Source organism: Artemia franciscana, chromosome 19, assembly GCF_032884065.1.
Source record: "Artemia franciscana chromosome 19, ASM3288406v1, whole genome shotgun sequence".
Lineage (NCBI taxonomy): Eukaryota > Metazoa > Arthropoda > Branchiopoda > Anostraca > Artemiidae > Artemia > Artemia franciscana.
The window spans coordinates 525,869-535,564 of record NC_088881.1 but is presented as its reverse complement, the minus strand read 5'-3'; the positions used below and the strand labels follow the sequence as shown (position 1 = coordinate 535,564).

At 33.7% G+C, this 9,696-nt stretch overlaps 1 long non-coding RNA gene across 1 annotated transcript; it reads left to right on the top strand.

Moving 5' to 3' along the window:
* The first annotated feature begins 3,494 nt into the window (after positions 1-3,494).
* Positions 3,495-7,976, top strand: LOC136039137 (uncharacterized). Its single transcript, XR_010620376.1, has 2 exons — positions 3,495-3,593; positions 7,798-7,976. It is a non-coding gene; the product is annotated as an uncharacterized LOC136039137 (long non-coding RNA).
* The last annotated feature ends 1,720 nt before the right edge of the window (positions 7,977-9,696 follow it).

Genomic DNA, 9,696 nt, shown 5'->3' with positions numbered 1-9,696 from the left:
GGGGTGAATCTCCAGTACTTTTATTGGGGGTGAGACAAGAGGGGTTCATATCTGGATAGTCCAGGGGCATGGGATATATAATCCCATATTATAGCCTTATGGAACATTAATTTTTCTAGCTAGTTACTATATTTTTTTTCCGAGCAAAACAATAGATTTTACTATAAAAAAGAGGTTAAAATGATGTTAAAAAGAATTAACTTTATACTTAGGTCTTCAGGAAGGCCGTGTCCAATCTATCTGGAGGTTGGAGACGTCAAAATGACAAAAAAGAGACAAACTGCGTGAAAGCTGTTAATAAATATGGAAAATGTTGAAATTAAAATTTTACATAAAATTTTAATTAAATTAAAATTTTAATTTAATGTATTTAATTTTATTTTAATTATAATTATAATTTATTTAATTATTTATTTAATTAATTTTATTTTATTTTAATTTATTATTTAATTATTTGATTATTTACTTTAATTATTTAAATTTATATTAAATTTTATTTATAAATGTAATTTAATTTTAATTTATATTTAAAAATAAAAATTTTAAACATGAAATGGAAAATGTTGAATGTGAAAATTAACACACACATTTTAGGGGGAAGGGCAACCGTTGAGGCGTCCTCACACACTTTCCACGCTTAACTTAATGCTCAGTGGTAAGATTTTGAGGTATATGTTCCCTGTAAAACAAGGGATTTTTGCGACAAACCTGCAGCTATAAGCTGCATTAAAAGGGCGTGATACTTATATTGTTTGGTATATTAGTCCCAGATATATCCATTTAACGACCCAGAATTGTGATATTGCTTACATTTTTCCTGGGTAAAGTTCTAAACTGTCTTAGAAAATAAAAAGAACGTCATTTTTAACTGTTTTCAACCAATTTGCAACGTTCTTTCAATTTTAAAAATCTTGTACGCCAAATTTGATCCGCAAAAAGCAGCTTATTGATCTTTATTTTTTTGTTGATATGGGGTAGAATTTACACGGCAAAGCCAGTTTCCATTAACCGGTTTTTATGCTTTTAATTTGAATCAATTTCACGTGTCAAAATCGTCAAGTGTCTCGTGGAACACGTGTTAAGGCCGTGATTAAGTGAACTGATGGAACTCGAAAATCCCATGTAAAATTGAAAATTTATATTTAAAAAGTACTCAAGTATTCATTGGCGGAAGATACCGCTTTTAATATCAAGCCATTGCTTCTTGAAGATGCTACAAAATGTTTGCTAGGATTTTGCTCTATTTCCTCTAATTGCTTATAAATCTTAGAAAATGTCTAGCTCTTTTTCACAAGTGCACTCTGTGAAGGATATTGTTTTAGACCAAAATCGGTACTATCATGAGCAGGAGACAATAACCTGTAGGATGATTGCAACCATTTTTCGATGTATTTTCCTGTTTTGGAACAGTCCAATAGAATATTTTCAGCTAAATGAAATTTTTACAATTTTTTGCCAGAAAGAATTGTTACAGATCGCCGATACCACCCCTAAAGACCATATTGACAAGCTGGTATAATTAACCTGCTATTTCCGCCAATGAATAAGTGCTATTTGAAGAGTTTTTGACAATCGACAGTCTCTAGAGAATTGAGAGACAGAAGGCTACCCTAACTTCAGTTTTGAACCTCGATGTTTTCAAATTCACTTAATCACGGCCTTAAGATGATGAATTGGTGGATTGTAACGGAAGCGCTTAATCATTCTAATGTCTTTTTAAGGAGTGAACGCAAGTCTCTCGTCGGTAAAAATAACAAACGAATGAGCACCTCTTTTCATACAGTTCGTGGTAACGAACTGTAGTAAGGAGCGACCCGGCTCAATAATAAACAAAACTCTAAAAAATGGAGCTTCGATGCTAAAAGATATATCAAAAGAATCAGATTAATTAGATAGATGATAGTTGGATAAATAGATAGATGAATTGGTGGATTGTAATGGAAGCGCTTAATTATTCTAATATCTTTTTAAGGAGTGAACACAAGTTTCTCGGGGGTACAAATAACAAACGAATGAGCACCCTCTTTTTCCCGTATGAAGTAGCTCGGCCCCGTGTGCTATTGATTCAAATGCGCACGTAATCTTATGTGCCACTAGTATGAGATTTGAGACTTTTGTTGACCTCTATCAATACATAAACCTCAGCACTAAATGCATGGGTACAATAAGTGTAATACTTACTGCAGCACTAAGTGCTGCACCAATTAGAATGGTGCACTCTATTTCATGCCGACAACCAAACTGTTGTGGTGGAACTCTATACTTCTCTTTTAACTCATCCACAAAAAGCAGCTCATAAAATTTTATTTTGGGGTTGATATGGGGGATAATCTAGAAATTAGGCTTCAGGTTGCTATAGGCCTAAATTTCCAGCACTGTATAATAACCTTGTCTTTATTCTGGATTCGAGTAGTATGATCAGTGCAAGAAGGCGATGGTATAGCAAAAGTATCAAAAGTGATCTACTTGAATAGGTAGAGGTGTGACGTAACCAGAGGGGCTCTTTGGATTACCTGCAGTGCACTGATATATATCTACCAAAAGGAACTTTCAGGCATTGTAAGTAATTTGGCATAGAAGATGACAGGTGAAACCTGGATTCCGGATATTTTAGTGTGTGCAAAGGAGAACAGGGAAAAGGGTTAAACCTAGAGTCTCTCAAGCTTCTAGGTTTGTGATATGAACCATAAAAGAGTCCTTTGGCCCAATTAGGGTCCTCACAAATCCTTGTGATATTCTATCCCAAACTATTTTATCCTGACTTGCCTCCCCTTTTTAAACGAACAATAAAGTACGGCTTTTCTTTCTTTTCAGGCAATAGTGAATATTGAGTCAAGGGCTATAGACCATGACAAACCGACTAACTATCAAAAAAATTACCATTTTCCGAATTTCGGCCCCATTAGGGCCAAAATTGATGTTGATACCACAAATCAGTTGAAAATATGACTTTATTTTTTTGCGTTCTATTTTGTGACATAACAAAGTATCTAGAAGTCTTTTTTCATTTCCGTTTAAGTGTGTACCGGTCAAATGACCAGTGGTTGAAAGAGTAGAGCTTTGATGTTGTCTCTTTTTTCTCTCTCTTTTTCTCTGTCGCTCTCTCTCTCGCACTCACTTATTCTTTCTCTCTCTCTCTCTCTCTCTCTCTCTCTCTCTCTCTCTCTCTCTCTCTCTCCTCTCTCTCTCTCTCTCTCTCTCTCTCTCTCTCTCTCTCTCTCTCTCTCTCTCTCTCTCTCTCCTCTCTCTCTCTCTCTCTCTCTCTCTCTCTCTCTCTCTCTCTCTCTCTCTCTCTCTCTCTCTCTCTCCTCTCTCTCTCTCTCTCTCTCTCTCTCTCTCTCTCTTTCCTTTTCCCCTCTTCCTTTCTTTTCACTTTTTAAATGTCTTGATGTCTCAGCAAGTGCATACCTATATGAATCATTTACGTATATCACGTATTGTGTATGTACTTTTATCTCGTCTGCTTTTCTATTTATTCCTTTCTTTTTATTCCAGGGTATTCAGCTTGGACCCACCGAAGCTTCTCGCTATTGGATCTATTGGGTCCCTGCACAGTTCACAGAGGCTATTAAAGAAACTGTGTTGGGTAAATGGTAAGAGCCAGTTCCTTGGTAGGCAGGGATTTATTTTGTATTGTTCGCTGCAACTTTAAAAACAACAAGAATTTCTTTAGTTTCTGTAAAGCTTATTTATCTGTGGCTAAGAATCAACAATTTTCCCTGCGGTGGAAGGGAAACTCGACGTCTTTCAGCTAGTTACGATAATTAGCTTTTAGTCGACTAATATTTAATTAATAATATTAAATTTCATTTAAAATTATTAATTAATTAATAATTTAAAATTATTAATAACTTAAAATTAATAATTAAAATCATACTAATATTTCGACAAATATAAAATATTTAATTCTACTAACTTACATTTATGTTGAAGTCCAGTCTCTATGCCCTTGTGGGCGGGCAAGTGTACCCTTATTCAAACTTGTTTTTGGTATTTTCATATCCTCCAATTTCAAATGTACACAAATAATCTAGATCAATGTCACATCATTTTCTTGGACCACGAGTCTTATTCCCAGTCAACCAGGCAATTATGCAATGTTTGGTGAATACGTAGCCATTCGAAACTAGGCTTGTAGTCTGCTTCTGGACTGCCTGAGGTTTTCAAAGCCCCCTAATGTCACCACAGACGTTTACAGTTTCTTTGTGGTACGATGAATTTAACATACCTTCAGAAAAGAGGAAGGGCACCCTCCCCCAAGATAGTTTATGAAAGTTAGGTATTAAAGGAGTTGGTTGAAAAGGAATGTTGTCCTGTGTGTTTGGCCGAGAGAGCTTTGTGCTATAATGAGAAAGCGTTCTAAACAATGGTTACTTATGCGCTCATTTGTTTGGTGCCCGTTCAAACTGAGATACTGAATGTGATAGATCTTATTTAAAAGTAGAGGGCCTGGATCGTAGAGTTTTAATTGTTTTTGTTCTTTTTTACTTAATAGGTTGGTCGAATAGATATTGAAGAGCTTTTTTTTGCTCTATGGATAATTTTTTCTTACAATACCAATTTTGATAAATGTAAGTAGAAGCAAAAACTGCAAAGAATCAAAGTGCATCGAATTCAGTGCCCCCCCCCCCAATGCATCTGTTACTTTACTTGGTTCAGATATCTCCCTAGTGAGCCTAAGCGGATATTTTGGCTGTATATGCAACATCCGTCATCACCGAAGTACAATATTAAACAATTCAAAAAAATGAAAATCTACTCAAAAAATCTCATCGATAAAATGAATTGTAAACTGAAACCATAAATAAATTTTGAAAGAGTCTCAGCTTCTTCAGCTCTCATAGGTTTAGCCAAAACTCTCGGTAAGGTTTTATTTTATGCTGCGGAAAAAAAAAATCAAAACATGGACAGGTACCGTCTAAATGACGAAAATCTGAATGTATTTCAGAATTCTTTTTCTGGAAGATTTTTTCCTGCAGTTTTCTTTTTTTTATGTTTTTGCTCTTTTTTTCTATAAGACATAACTCGTTCTCACAACTCTGCTTTTTAAAACAATTAAAGAAAAATTAGCGTAAAGAGCGACGCATTGAGGAGGGGACAATCACTTTCATATACGGAATAATTTCTGTTCGTTTTAAGTTTTAATGTCGCTCATTACTTGCGGTTAAAAAAATTGTTTTTTTTTATTTAATTTCTGAACGTTTTTTTTAATTAATCCATGTTTTGATTTCGGTTCAATGCACATGAATAATTAAAACGTAATTTGTATATTTTTTTTTTTTTTTTTTTGGCTAAATGGCTTTTTCATAGTTTTGATCGGACAATTTTTTGATAAAAAAAAAAAAAAGGGGGCGTGGGGGAGGAGGCCTAGTTGCCCTCCAATTTTTGAGTTACTTCAAAAGGCAAATAGAACTTTTTATTTTTTTACGAACGTTTTTATCAGTAATAAATATGCGTAACTTACGAATTAACTTATGTAACGAACTTCTGTATTTTTATATTTTATTACGTATATGAGGGGGTTCCTCCCCTCGTCAAAACCTCGGTCTTTACACTAAAACTTGAATTTTGTCCCGATTCTTTAAGAATGACCCCTGAATCGCAAAGGTCGTAAAATTATTAAAAATACTTCAGCGTAAAGAGCGAGGTATTGTGGAAGAGACGAACCCTTCATATACGTAGTAATTTTTGTTTGTTTTAGGTTTTAATGCTGCTCCTTACTTCCAGCTGAAAAAGTGGTTAGTACAAGTGGTTGTACTAAATTCCAATGGCTATTCCTGGATATGGGTTTTGTTTCTGCGTTTCTTTAAGTTATAAAATCTTCTTGAATTGGATGCATAAACTGGATGTTCAGTCCCTTCAGCGACTCCCATTTCTTTTAACTCTTTTCATGAAAATGCTTTTTTTGTGGAATACTTTCCAGTCCCTAGACTGATGATAGGATCTTGAAACTTCTACAATAAGGTTCTCTGGTACGTTGAATCTAATGGTGTGATTTTCGTTAAGATTGTATGACTTTTATGGGATGTTTCCCCTATTTTCTAAAATGAAACAAATTTTATCAGGCTCGTAACTTTTGATGGGTAAGACTAATCTTGATGAAACTTATATATTTAAAATCAGCATTAAAATGTGATTCTTTTGATGTAACTATTGGTATCAAAATTCCATTTTTTAGAGTTTCGGTTACTATTGAGCCGGGTCGCTCCTTACTACAGTTCGTTACCACGAACTGTTTGATAGTCTTTTACTCCAAGTTTGACATATTTTTGCTGTTTTGACGGATTCCATGCTATAAAGTGAATGTATTTTATGAATCAGGGAAATTTGTATTTCTGGTAGATCTCGATTCAATGCAACACGCATTTTTGAGGTGAAACAATCTCAGTTATGAAAACACATCTTGAATTAGAGGTACAAAGTGGATATCCAGTCCCTTCATTGATTTCCACTTAAAGTAAACACTTGAACTATCCTATGTCCAGAAACTTTTCATTAGAGATAAGACTTGTTACACTGGTTTTCTTCTAATGAAGCAAAATGCGGTTTGTTGAGAAAAGCTAATAAATTATTTAGCTCGAACTTAAAAATAGTTTTCGGCTATTTATCATCCTATTATGTTAAATATCCTATTTATAATTCTTGTTAAATTTTATCTGAAACTTATTTAAGAAACTGCTCCTTTCCGAAACAATTTCTGTAGAGTTTGAGTATTCATCTTGGTTTGAACACCCGTACCTCAAAGAACCAGCAAAGTTTTCAATAATATATAATCTATTTCAGAGTCTTTGTGATCTATGATATATAGGCCATAAAATATGTAGTCTATTTCTATCAAGATATAATTAATTGCGTGTATTTTTTATGTTTCCGTGTCTATGGACTGAACATCTTAGCGGTCAAAAACTAAAAGTGTGAAATTCCTGCACATTAAAAAAGACCCAAAACTCAATCAAGCAAAGTTAGGGCTGTTGGATTGAACGATGGAAGGAACAAAAAGCTTGCAATTTTTAGCAGGCTCTCTAGCTAGTGTATCTGTGTAAAATGACAGTTCCTTGTATTTGAGTGTATTTATACTTAAGAAATAGATACTTAGTTCAGCCAGGAAGTGCGAAATTTTTCTAGACAGATTAGGAAGCATAGTTGAAATGTTTAAAGGGTTAGGAACTCGAACTTATTTTGTTTTTCCGCTCGTATTCTTTTGTGTCTGGTAGGAGATAGATAATTCAGTCCAAGAAAAATTGCTCTTTTTTTAACGATCCATCATTTAGAACGATAATAAAAAAAAATACTAAAGCTACAACTAATTCGGAGGGAGTAAAAATTTCCCAAAGCAACTTAAGAAGCATAAGAGAAGTTTTCATAAGGGTTACGGACCAGGGGTGTCATTTTTCTATGGGGCAGGGGGTAACTGCCCCTCTCAGACTTCAGTTTGCCCCTCTTGACCCTAGTCCCCCCATCTGAATTTAGTTTCTTCCAAAATCTTGTCAAAACTTAGATAAGCCTTCATAATTCAAGCATCCCCAGAAACGGGTCAGTTTTCTTTAGTATACCTTCACCATTTTTGTTACTATATGGCTCATTTTTCAGTTGTCACTGTCATTTTCACTTTAAATTTGACAAAATCTCCCTACTGCTAAGGATCCAATCTTTTTTCATACTTATAACCATATTCTTCTATGTCTGGGTAGAAATTTAAGTGCTGAAGAGCAAGAAAAGTTGCTCCGTTTTTTATTAAGTCTTATTTTGAAATGTATTGGTTTTATTCTTGACATCTCTTTCTTTTCTTTTTTTCAGGTAAAATGAAATGATGTGAAACTTGTATATGCAGTCATACCTGGTCAAGCCGACTATCTAGTTTTTCAACTCTTCAAAAATCTTTGGAATGTCTAATCCTGTGATAACGCTGATAGAATTAGACAAAGGCGGTTTTTGTACGTTTCTTTTTTTTTTGAAAATAAACTGAAAACACTATAGTAGGTATTAATTCAGCATTACTACATCAGCTCAAGGTCTAAATGGGCGAAAAGGGATATGAACAGCAATGAATAGCCGAATTGTAAGAATTTTAGCATTATGGAAAGGGAAATAGAAACTACCTTTCTTCTTACAAATATTTCCTATTTTCTATTCTCGAATAAGAAAAAAAAGAATACAGAAAAAAATTAAAGAATTCTTTTAGACTTGAAATTGCAGTCGGTTTCCCAGATAAAAATAGCAAATTTCTACTGGCTTTCAGCAAAGTTTTACCCAAAGGCAAGAATTAGACTAAGACGGTTTTTGTACTTTTCTTTTTTGGGGGGAAATAAACTGAAAACGCCCTAATAGATATAAGTATAGCATTACTATATCAGCCCAAGGTCTAAAATAGGCAAAAAAAAGGATATGAAAAGCAACACAGAATCGAAACGTTAGAATTTTAGTACAGAAACTACGTTCCTTCTAAAAAAATTTCCTCTCTATGCTCAAATACGAAAAAAAAAAATACAGAAAAAAATGAAAACATCTTTTAAGATTGTAAATTGCAGTCAGTTTCTCAGATAAAAATAGCAAATGTCATTTATTGGCTTTCAGTTAGGCTAAGTTTGACTCAAAAGCAAGAATTAGGCTAAGGTGATTTTTCCATATTTCTTTTTTGGAAATAAAATTATTTTTTGGCTCTAATAAATATTAGTTCAGCTTGACTACATCAGCCTAAGCTCTAAAATGGAAATAAAAGGATATAAACAGCAACGAAGAGTCGAAACGTTAGAATTTTAGCACTATGGAAAGAGAAACAGAAATTCCGTTTCTCCTTAGAAATATTTCCAATTTTCTATGCTCAAATACGAAAAAAAGAAAACAGAAAAACTGGAAATATCTTTTAAGATCGTAAATTGCAGTCAGTTTCTCAGATAAAAATAGCAAATGTCATTCATTGGCTTTCAGTTAAGCTCGACATAAAGGCAAGAATTAGACTAAGGCCATTTTTCCATGTTTCTTTTATGGAAATAAAACTCTTTTTTGCCTCTAATCGATATTAGTTCAGCATTATTGCATCAGCCCAAAGTCTAAAATAGGACAAAAAAGGATATGAACAGCAACGAAGAGTCAAAACGTTAGAATTTTAGCACTATGGAAAGAGAAACAGAAACTACGTTTCTTATTGGAAATGTTTCCTATTTTTCTGTGCTCAAATACAAAAAAGGGAAAACAGAAAAAAATTGAAATATCTTTTAAGACTGGAAATTGCACTCAGTTTCTCAGATACAAATAGCAAATGTCATTTATTGGCTTTCAGTTAGGCTAAGCTCAACTCAAAAGCAAGAATTAGACTAAGGTGATTTTTCCATGTTTCTTTTTTGGAAATAAAATTCGATTTTTGGCTCTAATAGATATTATTTCAGCATGACTATATCAGCCCGGGGTCTAAAATAGGACAAAAAAGGATATAAACAGCAACGAATAGTCGAAACGTTAGAGTTTTAGCACTATGGGAAGAGAAACAGAAGGTACGTTTCTTCTTAGAAATGGTTCCTATTTTTTTACGCTTAAAAAAAGAAAAATCTTTTAATGCTGGAAATTGTAGTCAGTTTCCCAGATGAAAATAACTAATGTCACCTACTGGCTTTCAGTTAAGCTCTACCTAAAGGCAAAAGCTAGACTATGGTGGTTTTGGTACGTTTCTTTTTTTTTTGGAAATAAATGAGTTCGCTT